A 13,413-nucleotide genomic window follows, 5' to 3' on the forward strand; every position below is an offset into this window, starting at 1 on the left:
GAGGTTCATTCTCGTGTTACGCAGCATGTTTGAGCTTCAGCAAGAACCAATGAAGTTCGTTCTCGTATTACGCAGTACGTTTGTGCTTCAGCAGGAACCAATGAAGTTTATTCTCTTGTTACGCAGAACGTTTAAACTTCCGCAAGAACCAATGAGGTTCATTCTCGTGTTACGCAGCATGTTTGAGCTTCAGCAAGAACCAATGAAATTCGTTCTCGTATTACGCAGTACGTTTGAGCTTCCGCAAGAACCAATGAGGTTAATTCTCGTGTTACGCAGTACGTTTGAGCTTCAGCAGGAACCAATGAAGTTTATTCTCGTGTTACGCAGCACGTTTGAGCTTCAGTAAGAACCAATGAGGTTCATTCTCTTGTTGCGCAGCACGTTTGAGCTTCAGCAAGAACCAATGAGGTTAATTCTCGTGTTACGCAGCATGTTTAAGCTTCCTCAAGAACCAATGAGGTTCATTCTCATGTTACGCAGTATGTTTGAGCTTCAACAAGAACCAATAAGGTTCATTCTCGTGTGTTACGCAGCACGTTTGAGCTTTCACAAGAGGTCTGTCTTACGTGTTGAGCATGTATGGTTGAGCTTCTGTTTATGTTCAATGATCAATGTTTATATATGAATAAAAGCTTAATCAATTCTGTTCATCATATAAAGTGATCAAAACTCTTACAGGTTTGGGACAGCATGAGGGTGAGTAATTAATGACAGAATTTTTGAATTGGAAACATTGTAATTTTTGAACTAACACTTCCTTACTGAATAACAGTATTTATCTAAAAAACAAAATACTTACCCTGAACTTTTGAATGATGGTGTACATGATACTGAATTTGCTAGAGTATGCGGTATAGTGCAGAATAGACTGTGTGGAATATATGCGTTATCCCACAGTACAGTGTGTTTGATTTGACATTTTTTGGGTGATAACAGGCATAATTTGTTTTTCTTGACTCATCTGATAATAAGTTGCTCAAAATGTACACAACATTACATTAAATTGCAAATTAACTTTTTTTTTGTGAGATGTCTGGATAAAACTCACTGAATTAAACATTTAACGTGTGACACATGTAATGAGGTCACGTCATAACAGTGCAAACAGTGTTGCATAATGCATACTGTTTCACACACTATTCTGAGAATAGTTGTATTCAGTATGCAGTGTGCATGAAATGAGTGTTGGCCTGAGAGAAGTGAAGAGGGCGGGGCTTGGTCAGAATAGCATTTACTTAAATGTGCCTTTGAATAGTCTATCGCACAAGAGTGTTTGTCAACTTTGATTTGTTGTTAGATTGAGCTGCTGAGAATGGCAACATTTTTACTTTAAATTTGAGTAAAAAGCAAGATAGCTGCAATAGAGGTTTACAGAATTAAACATGCAATAATGAGTGCATGTGACAACAATGTAGCACGCCAAAGTTGGAAATATTTATTGATTCATAATCTGTACTCTTGTTGCATATTTAAAAAAAATAGTAGGTTGTATGCAGTATAATGAACTGATTCAGAGATAAGGAAAAGAGTGGGCGGAGCTTTTGAAATCCACAGAGAATAGGGGTGGGTGGGACTCTTCCCAGATAGCAAAAAATATCGGCACGGCTTCTTTTTGCCGCCGGCCCTAAGCTGTCGGCTATAGGTGCGTCCCGCTGGCGGTGATGAAACGTTTGCCGCCGAATACGTCACTCCCATTTCTTGCGAGATGCCGCGGCCGACTAGCCGGCGGGCCGCCGGCTTCATTTTCTCTGGCGGTTGCCTCCGCCTAATGGACCGCGGCCGGCTGGCGGCAAGCCGCTGTGAAATACAAGGATTTCTACTCTCAAATTCGACCAGCCACGTTGGCTATGTTTGGCTTGTTGGGAAATAGAGTGGAACTGACAGCATTTTAACTAGTTCTCACATTTGAAGCGATTATAAAATCATAATAGCCTATATGTGAATTATATCAAATATTAGTTTTTTTTGCTCCAAAGCCATTAGGGTTTATAACAGATTCTTGACTCTTGATTCCATGATAAGGTTAGGTTTAGGAAATTACATTTAAATTTTCACTTGATTATTTGCATGTCGAGTGTGTTTAAACAGTGTTGGTCAATTTGACCCATAATGGATGTAATACTTTTTTTTTTTTTAGCATAATAGGAGGGTTAAGAAAGTTTGAAAGTTCATTTTAGGATAACACTTATTTTTGTATTGGCCTTTTTTCTATTTCTTTTTGGACTGACTTTAAAATAGACATGACAAAAAATTAGAACTAACTTCATGACATTTTACTTTGTTTTCAAAACCCATATTTTTCTGAAAAACAAAAATATATTATTAATTATTTAGGAAAAATTCTACATTCATAAGACAAGAATAACTCAAAAGAAGCCCTCTAATATTACCTCTTATAAAGCTGATTTTTACAATATTTGAAACCCTCTCAAACATGAGGTCGCAAAACAAAAAGCTTACAAAAACAGAAACCTGAAAGCTTTTCAATTTCATGTGACTGCCTTAATATTATAAAGTATTTTCTATCTCAGAATTCTTATTTTTATTATTTATTTTATATACAGTGTTACATTTGTTGTTATTCTTTGTTCTACATATTCGGAACTGTACCACAATGCTTTATTATTTTTATTTTTCTCTCATTGTACTTTTTGTATTGTACTTGTCTATACATGTACTAATTTAAATAAAAATAAAATAAAAAAAACAGAGAAGTACCTCCACCGGCCGAGAGGGGCAGTATACTTAAAAAAGACGGAAGACAAACCGGTAAAACATACAGATTTACCAACAGCGGCCGCTCATCACATGGTTTTAGTATTTGAAGAGAGGAGATCAGAAAATATCCTCGACTACGAGCGTTTAAGTAAGTACATGTTTCCTTTTTGTGTCACACAATATTATGTTCATTTTTGATGTATATACCGGTAGGTTGTTTTAATTAGTTTGTTCAGACACGCACGCTGATATAGTGCACAATACACAGTGTTAGCTAACACGTGCTGTTTCGCCTTTTTTACACACTGAGTTCAAGCATGTTCTACATGTTAAAATGTATCTAGCTACTGTAGGTAAGTTAGCCAAAGCTTTACATCTAGAAAGACTTAAGTTTAACTTTTGGTGTTTTCTAACAAAACAGAATGATGTATATAGGTTATTTAAATTATTTTGTTAGTCCGAACAAGCATGCTGCTAACGTTAGGTCAGTTTTAGCAAGTGTTAGCTAACATGTGCTGTGTTGCTACTGTTCTTCTAGCATTTAAGGTCATTTATGAGTTATTTCTCTGAACTGCTGTACTTATTATGTTTGAGGACAATGCAGTTTACTTGAATCACTACACTGAATGAATACATTTTACTGTTCCACATTTGGCTGACCAGTTTTTCCCCCCACAGCATAGCTACTGTATATTCTGTATTTAACGTTAATGCGGTTTTGTTCACATTTTCTTGCAGATACCTTGACCAGAGCACAATCGGTTATCTTCATCCAAGAGACCTATTGTTGGACAATCGTTTCGGCTTTCAAGGTAAATAAATTGTTAGTCACAATGTCTAGTTACTGGGCTATAAGGAGAAGAATATTGAAAGGAGTTGAGATGGACAAACAGGAAATTGCAGATGTTGGAAACTTTAACAGTATGGAAAATTGTGCCTGTAGTTGTTGATATATATATATATATATATATATATATATATATATATATATATATATATATATATATATATATATATATATATATAATTAAAATAAAATATTTTTTATGTAGATTTCCAGAATGAGAACCAAGCCCTGAGGGAAAGCAATGCACGAGCAGGTGAGAACATGCACTCTTTCTTAAATTTTACTTTTTTGACTGTGATGTAGGTCCAAAATTACCAAATGCCTTTCATTTTGTAGCTTCGGATGACAGCGGCTCACTTCATGAGCAGGTGAAGCAAGTTGGGACAATGTTGACGACGTTTGCTCGTACTGGGCAATCAGGTACAACTTGCAAACAACACCTGTGGTTGTTGGTTTAATTCCCACTGGGGCCACCTGTACATGTAGTAGACCTAGTTGTAAATGTCATAGTTTAGTAGTTGAGGGACCAGGACTGACTGCTTTATTCTTTTATTCTGTGAACCCCTGTAGGTGCAGATCAGACCCTAATGCTGCGACGTCTTGGAGAGTTTGGCGATGTTGTGCATAGCATGGACAACAAAATGGACACTATGCTGCAACATTTCAGTGCCAATGTGTCTTTTGGAGAGTTATCCCTGCCAGGGGGTCTGTTACTCCCCCTAGACAACCCATTTGGCGTTGCTTGACAACAGTTTGAGGCAGGATAAAGAGCTCCAGTAAGTGTGCTGATTTTGTTTATAATGCTGTAGGGTAATCTAAAAAGTAAAATTTAAGATTGTACACTGCATATTCTACAGTCTGAATCACAGCCTGTCACATTTTTATATTTATGTATGAGAAGCTTCAGAGATATGTAATTTGTAACACTTTTTTGTATTTTCAGCTTCGGTTTTTGGCAATCAAATGTGGGAGGGACCTAAAGACAACCGTGTGGCGAATGCTTTAGAGTATCTTCTCTAATCACCTTTCCATTAATACAACCTGGACGGGTGTAGGGGATAAAGCATGTTTTAGAGACATGTTCCTGAAGACCATTGTTCAAAGTAATATATATATAAATATATAAATTTGTTATATATTTAAGTAGATGTGTGTGGCCTTATGACATTCACATGGAATGACAGATCTGTATTTTCTACAGGAGCCATCCGGAAGAACCCGGCGACCCAGGATGCCACTGATGAGGCGGTCCAGGTTAGCGCTATGCGTTACCTGAAAGGAGCATCTGATCGTGAAGGTGGAAAAAGACGCCGCACAGCTGAGAGGGACCCACAGCCGACCTCTTACACCTAGGCTGACTACTGACACCTGGAACCCTTTCTTTATCCTGCAGTCAGTAACATCAAGACCCCTAAAGAAGCCAGAAGTTTCAGGCTACACTCACCCAATCCACACTGTTCACTGTGGAAATTACTTTTTTTTTATTCCCTGTGACCCTGCCTTGAAGGCAGCTCCTTGGATAGATATGGGATGGCGAGGTTGTTTGTCCTTTATATAGGCGCACAAGAAATCACTGAAGATAAGCCAATTTGCGCTGCCTCATTCTGGAGGTCGGGGAAAACCGGAGAACCCATAGTCAGGCTTGTTATAATGTTCTGTTCTACTACTGTTCTATTCTTCTCCAGAGCTTTACTCTAAATTATTACCATTTATGCTATTGTTAGAAATGGCTTGTTAAATGTGATGTTATACCTCGATTTATTTGGTATCCTGCACATTCTTTGGTACCAAATATCCTCATTATTTGATATAATATTTAATGGTAATTCTTTTCATCCCAGAGCTGACCTATTTGTTATTAACAAATATTGTAAGTGTTATAATTTGCTTGTAAGGCTGTTTTTTTTTTTTTTTAAACCAAAATTTAATTGGAAACATGCAGGTTCTTTAGTAAATGTTTTTTGTTATTTATAGGCCTATTTAAGCTTATTTATTGTCTGTTATATTTAATTTATATTATCTTGTATCATTGACAGTTAATGTACTTTGAAATGTGGAATAAAAATGCCAAATGGGAATTTATCTGGTTTGTTCAATTATTATCCATCATAAACTGCATGTTACAAATATATGAATAATAAATAAATATATATATTATTTATTACACAATAAGCGGAGGCAGATCGTTCGAAAAAAGCGTTTGCCTCCGCCGGGCCGCCTTCTGGTATAAAGGCGGCGGAACGGCGGTTTGCCTGCGGGCCGGCGGCGGTACGAAGGCGGTAGGAAGCCGGCTGCCGCTTTTAAAAAGCGGCTGCCGCCGGCGGTGCGCCGTCAAACATGTTTGCGATTACGCAATTCTGACGCTTCTACAGCCGCCGGATCACCGCCGGTGGTCCGCCGACTCATTGCTATCTGGGTTGAAACCTAGTGGGCAGGGCATCTGAGGTCAGGTGAAAGTGATGTCATATTTGATAAGATTCCACATATTCTATCTGGATTGAAGACATCTGTACTGATATATGACTTTCTCATATAGTAAAGTTGAACTTTTGTGTTCAGGCCTTGGTTTGATTGAAGAAAAAGAAAAGAAATACTGAAGTCAGGGAAGGATATTTGGTCAGGTGGACAAATGTGAAGCCCTCTGGTGTTTTGCTGTGGAGAGTGGTGGTAGGTATCATGTGTTTGCTGTAGGGAAGGCGTTTGATAAGAGAGTTTGACGCGTGTTAGTATTCATTGAGGAAGACCACCAGTGAGCGTCTGACTGACAGCCAGCGTCTCTCCCATTACACATCAAATACAAAACCCACCGGGACAGTGAAGGTGATTTTGTGTTCATGCTGACCCTGAGTGATGGACACTGCTGTTGGTGTCTGGAGCTCATGGTGGCATTATTATGTATTTCAGGTTCGACCTTGAATTCTTCAGCAGAGTTTTTGAAGCACACACACACATAAACACACTCTCACCATCATCTATCATCAATTCATACAGTTTCCAAATCAATTGTATAATCTTTCTGAATATAAAGGAGTCCTTGATTGTGATTTCACTTTTTTAACTTTAGTTAGTGTGCAACGTTACGACGCTCAAAGATCAATGCACAGGGAGATATTTTCCTTTACAGAAATTGCTTTTTAAGGACTACAACAAACGGCTGGTATGGACTACAACAAGCTTCTTCCCGGGTTGGGGACATCACAAAACCTAAAATTTACATAAACACTGCCCCCGGAACACGCAACAAATGGGGTAAAGGCCATGTTGCACAGCCTGCATTGTTGTAGTAGATTGCTGTTGCCATGCTGTCGAAACGCTATAGAGCAGCTAGTCATAAAATGTCTCATCTATTTAAAAATTATAACTGTTCTGTTTTTTGCTGTAATAATAAACTCCTGGCATCTCAGCCACTGAGGATGCAGTGGATTAATTTCATTTGTGAACGGAATGTGCCAAAAACATCGTCAAAACGATTTGGCAGACAACAAATTTTAGATTTATGACACCAAAGATCGCCCATTAGATCCACACAAGATGAACCACTACAGGACATCAGAGCCAGCGGCAAACGTCAGAAGGAATAGCCGAGGAAAGGCTGCTATCGCCGGGGTTAATGAGCGCTGAGCGCCCGGTGATCGCCTGGATCTCACAACTCCACAAACACAAGATACATTTTTTTAAATAGGCGTTCTCTCTATAAATAAACCACATATTGAGTTTGAAACAACTACATTTTCACCTGAAAAAGTCTTAAAAATACCTTTTGTGACACAATAGTTAAATTATGCAGGGTTTCTCATCACGTCACTTTACCACGTGACAGCAGCAAGCAGGCTCCTGATTGGTTAACGCGGCGTGAATTGACACCAAAGTAAAAAAATTTCAACTCGGCGTCAGACGCGAATTTGCTTCAAACGCGTGAATGCACAAAAAACACCATTCGCGGAAGACGCTCAATTCGCGTCCAATTCGCATCATTTGAGCATACTGGACGCACGAATAAGGCGGAATCGCGTCTAACGCGCCGCAGGACCTCCAGACGCGCGTCAACGCGCCTTTCCATTGACTAAACATTGAAATCACTCGCTCCTGATGCTCTATTCACGTTTGGTGTGAACGCAGCATAAGGTTATGAGTAAGCTGGTGTGTTCCAAAACAATGACAAAATTCGCATTTAGGAGATATAAGCATTATAAAACTTACAGTCTCTCACTTACGTTAAAATAAATCACAGATTTTGATGACATCATCGCAGACTTCATCTTCTCATCACATCTTCTGTCCAATCAAGTGGTATAAATAGACGCTGAAGCTATGGCTGAAATCGGTCAGCTGTTCACACATTTACTATTTTCTACGTGGTGAATGGCACATAGCGCACTATATATGCGATAGGAAACGTTTCATACAGTGTAAATATGCTTTCAGTTGAGGCGAATGAAATCTGGTTTCACAATAGTTTCACGCGCACCGCCGCAGCACACACACATAGTCTAGAGCAGAGCCGTTGACTAGAGACACGAGAAAGCAGTGCGGATCATATTCACGAGTCGGCGCAGACAACAAAACATATCGGACCCATTTGAATTCTGCACAGAATGCTGTATTTCAAAGCGACATGGGGGAGATGTTGTATGATCTGGCACTTCAGTCGGCCTTTAAAAATAAAACTAATGACATAGCTCTGATCTTTGTGAATACTGAGACAATGGTAAGTTTAGCCACCATAAAGCGTCCTAACCAGCACATTCACAAATGCGATTTGCGTACATTCACAAAATATAAGGTGTGGTACTTGCATGTTCTGAAAATCAAACAGTTGGTATTTATCCATCTTTGCGAATTCTACTCGCAGTTGTTGTTGTTTATCCAAACTAGCCCGAGCTGTAAAGGCTCTTCCCTATTCTGAAAAGGGGGTGGGGAGCATCAGCAACTCATTTGCATTTAAAGAGGCACACACGAAAACAGCAAATTTTTATTTTTGCTTCAAAACATCCTATAATAAATAATGCGTGGGGTATTTTGAGCTGAAACTTCACACACATTCTGGGTTACTTATATTACATCTTGTGAAAAGGGCATTATTGGACCCCTTTTAAATACTTGTTTGCCAGTTTAATGTGCAGAGCAATCTTACGTAAACTTCTGTTTTAGTGTGTTTCTAAGCAGTAGTAAACTAATTAAAATCTAAAAAATGGAAGCTGTTCCATGGTGAGCGAGGGACAAATAACGGCTGTCTTCACATTGACTGCTGATATCGAGCCAATGGTCTGTTCAGACTCTTTACCAGGTGTACCACAGATATTTAATTAGCGCTTAATTACTTTTGCCTTAAATCCAGTTCCCAATAATGCCGTTTCAGCAGGACTGAAGAGAATGGCTGGCCCAGCATGCATTGTGCTTGTGTGTGTTCAGATGCGGCCCTTTGTCTTTTGTGTGTCTGCACAGAGAGAATCGCTTTATGGATTCTGGCCTTTATGAGGGCAATAGAATGAGAGCTGATTGTTTTGGCAGGTTTTTTTGCACCTGCGTCTTTCTCTCGCCGTAATCAATCTTCCGTGCATAAGCTGATATCGCTCTGTGCTGTTCGCATGCAATGTTCTGTAGTCTTGCCAGACGATTCGCCATCATCGGCCTTTTAACAAACAACACCTGTGCTCAATCTAGGAGCGCATGCTCATTTACCTGTCGCAGTGTTACCAGGACGACCCACTGTTTGCACAACACCGCCTTGTTGAGTGTTGTCCAATCAGAGCATGCGATCCGAGCGTAGGTTGGTCATATTGGCGTCCACCGACCTTTTGCTCGCATGCAGCTGCATGATGTGCAACCGATCAGCAGTTAATTACCCTGATGCTGAACGGCAGTTAATTGGTCTTGGCAGTATCTGGATGCCATCAGGTGTTTATCATACGCAGGTTATTACAGGTATCGGTCGGGTTTGAATCCGATTAAAACCAGAGCCAAGACATCGGCTTGTTTCTGGGCGTGTTCACCCGGCCCTCCTGTGACCTGCCAAGCTGCGCTGAGAGGTTCAGAGGAGATTTGGAGAAGATCAGAGCCTCCAAATAAGCGTCCGCTGGGCTTTCGCCCCAAAATCACAGAATATAATCAATGTGGACAGCGCTGAAGACCGCCACGCTGGAAAACAGATTGCGCCCACAAGCAGCTCGCGGAAATAATCTAAATCTCCTTTCCAAACGGCTTGGCTCTTCTCAAAGCTTTTCGATCCAACTGCCCACAGAGGATGTGGAAAAAATCAGTATCAGATTATGGATATACAGAGACCGAAACGATAGCCTTGTGGGTTTATTAATTTAGGTTGTTTTTAGGTCAGTAATTGAATCAACGAGACCCTAATGAGTCCCACGTTTCGTCTGATTGTCTGAATTTTGACCCTGAAGAGGAAATGTGGCCAGAACAGAAGTCGAGTCAGCGTTTTAACACAATTACTCGGGCACAGATCGCTTTTTTTCAAGAATATGGTGCACTTTGGTGTCCAATTATTTTAAGGCAGTAGAGGTATCAATCCTGTTGTTGTTGTTGTTGCGAAAACTATTAGATATGTATCTAAAATGATTATCTAGTATAAAATTAGCAAAAGCTTTGAAAAGTTTTAAGCACATAAAATGGTGATTTTAGCCTGTCCCATCTCAGTGACCTGTAGAATATATCAAACAATTAGAATTCAAGTACGTAATTTTGACGTCTGTTGAATTTATAATTAATTATAGTATAAAACATTCTAATATGCTGATTTGCTGATCAAGAAACATTTATTATTATTATCAATGTTGAAAACAGTTGTGCTGCTTCATATCATATAATTCTTATATCATGTCATGTCATATATCAAATCATGTAATATATCATATCATATAGCATCATATCATAATATCATATCTATCATGTCATGCCATGTCATGTCAGTCATATATCATATCATATTATATATACTGTATCATACCACATATCATATCATATCATATATCATATCATATCAATCATATTTGATATATCATATCATATCAATCATATATATAATTAATATCATGTCATGTCATATATCATATCATGTAATATATAATATCATATAGCATCATATCATAATATCATATCTATCATGTCATATATCTTGTCATGCCATGTCATGTCAGTCATATATCATATCATATATATCATACCACATATCATATCATATCATATATCATATCATATCAATCATATCTCATATCATATCAATCATATCTGATATCTCATATATCATATATCATATATCAATCATATATAGAATTAATTATAGTATAAAACATTCTAATATGCTGATTTGCTGCTCAAGAAACATTTATTATTATTAGCAATGTTGAAAACAGTTGTGCTGCTTCATATCATGTCATTCTTATATCATGTCATGTCATATATCATATCATATAGGATCATATCATAATATATATCATATCTATCATATCATGTTATGTCAGTCATATATTATATCATATCATATATATTATATCACATCACATATCATCAATCATATCTCATATCGCATATCAATCATATATATAATTAATTATAGCATAAAACATTCTAATATGCTGATTTGCTGCTCAAGAAACATTAATATTATCAGCAATGTTGAAAACAGTTGTGCTGCTTCATATCATATTCTTATATCACGTATTGTATTGTAATATCAAATCAATCATATCATATATCATATCTATCATCTCATATATTGTCATGTCAGTCATATCATATATATCATCATATCACATATATCAATCATCTGATATCTCATGTATCATATCAATCATAGCTCATATCTTATATATCGTATCGTTATCATAATCATATCTCATAAAATCAATCTGTAGACATGTCCCTTTAATAGCAACAACTGCAGACCTCATAACAAAGTGAATAAATAGAAAATAAAACTGCTTATGTTATATTTAGTTTGATTTCCTGAGGTTGATGGTTGACACTGATCATTTGTAGGAAAAGAAGAAAAACAAAATTTCAGACCCTATTTTGTTTCTTTTCGTGGAGAGGCAGGGTAATGTGTTTATGTCAAATCACTGCTATAGTAACGCTTTTAACCTTGTTAATCTAGTTAGTTTTAGTTATTAGCAAACCATTTTCAATTTTAATTCAGAGAGATTATTCACGCATCAACGCCTCTAGCTCACACCTGCTGTTGAACATGTTCTGCCAGTGTGTGTGAGGGGATTTTATACACCTGACTGCTGTTTCTGTGTGGTTTTGATCAAGTGTGAAGAGTGAGATTGACCGGTTATGTTTCGTGTCGACTGGACTGTCTCTCTTCAGTTCAGACAGCAGCTAGATATATTTGTGCATTTAGCCGCATCTAGCAAACTTGATCTAAACTAAAATGTAAGTATTTTCAAGACGGGCAGACAGTCATTCATTGTGTCTCCGTGTGAATTGTTTATTAGTTCACTAATCTATAATCAGCCAAATGTTTTCTATGTACTACAAACACAAACATATTTTGATTTCTAGTGATCCAGTGTGTCTGTAAGTTATTAAAATGATTGAAATGAGTTCCAGTCGAGTCCTTTAAAGAAGTACACTTATTTTAATGTGATACTAAAGCACATGCAAATAACTTTTATATGATAGTCATTTTAACTGCAGTGTATTATTCGATATTGGATTTAAAGAGAATATATTTTACATGCACTAAATTGCAACTTCATTATAAATGTGTAAAATAAAATAAGTACATAAATACATTTAGCAGTACATTTGAACCATATTTCAAAGACAATTGAAGTAATTATGAAATGACATATATAGATGTACTTGCAAAAACAACTTCAACTAATTGCATTAAATATAAACATAAACTATAATGCATTTTCATTTAATTGCAAACGGTTCCAACAGGAAGTTCCTGCCAATGGATGCAGCAATATTAGCATTTGCATTTCTCATTGTAGTCGTTCTCCATAGTCCATGTTTGTGTGTTTGACTTTGTAAAGAGCCGGTGTCAAGCGTTAATTGTTGATCCTGCGGTTCGATGGAAATCACAGTCCCAAAGCACTTAATTTCCCTTTAACACACACACTTCAGACGCTCTCCAGCAATCAAACACAATCACCACCATCACGGCATCTATTCATTTTTAGATTTTTAAGTGCTGTCAGGGTCTCCTGTGTCTGAGACGGGTGAATCTCACCAAATGTCTGGGTCACATTTCAGCACAAAAGAAATAAAAAAGAAATTACATTTTGCATAAGGCTTACGCTTTATCTGAAGCAGTGCATACCGTTATTCAAGGTACATTTTCAGTTTGTGTTTGTGGAAACAAAGCACGACCTTGGCGTCGCTAGCATCATGTTTTTCCATTGAGCTTTAGGAATAAAAATTCAGGAACAGAAGCATGAAAATGAAAAAGTTGACTGGACAGGATTTAGCGCAAGTTTTCAAAATCGTGATAATCAAACGCGGTTTTAATGATAATTACATTTTAAACGATATTACTAACCGTCAGTACATTTTATCGTGATTTATAGTGAAATTGGTAATCGTTCCATTCTTAATTGTAATACATCTGTTGTGAACTTTTATCTTCTAAAGTGTAGGAAAACTCAGAAGTGTAGACCAGGAGACGTTGGGATCAAACAGAAGTTATTCTTTTTATGAGAACTCTCTGTGCTGCAGGTCGTCCGAAAACAGTCTGATTTAACAGTATACCTGATAGGTTATATACATTCCAAAGGGGGAGGGATTTACATTGAGGTTGAACAAAGCATGTTAATTAAATATACAGGTTTTGGGAAAACCTGCCCAGACAGAGTATCACCAATACTCCTAATCAGCAT

General features: G+C 37.6%; 1 protein-coding gene and 2 long non-coding RNA genes across 3 annotated transcripts in view; all 3 read left to right on the forward strand.

Moving 5' to 3' along the window:
• LOC307122625 overlaps positions 1–13,413 on the forward strand; it is a 505,212-nt gene that overhangs the window by 163,653 nt on the left and 328,146 nt on the right. The gene's annotated exons all lie outside the window — the stretch shown is intronic.
• Positions 1–13,413, forward strand: part of LOC307122623 (adhesion G protein-coupled receptor L3) — a 307,023-nt gene that overhangs the window by 105,422 nt on the left and 188,188 nt on the right. The window lies entirely within an intron of this gene.
• On the forward strand, positions 1,581–5,649 carry LOC307122624. Its single transcript, XR_013816071.1, has 7 exons — positions 1,581–2,869; positions 3,460–3,533; positions 3,774–3,821; positions 3,905–3,988; positions 4,139–4,344; positions 4,512–4,671; positions 4,770–5,649. It is a non-coding gene; the product is annotated as an uncharacterized lncRNA (long non-coding RNA).

This window comes from Gobio gobio (genome assembly GCF_949357685.1).
Source record: "Gobio gobio genome assembly, chromosome: 2".
NCBI lineage: Eukaryota > Metazoa > Chordata > Actinopteri > Cypriniformes > Gobionidae > Gobio > Gobio gobio.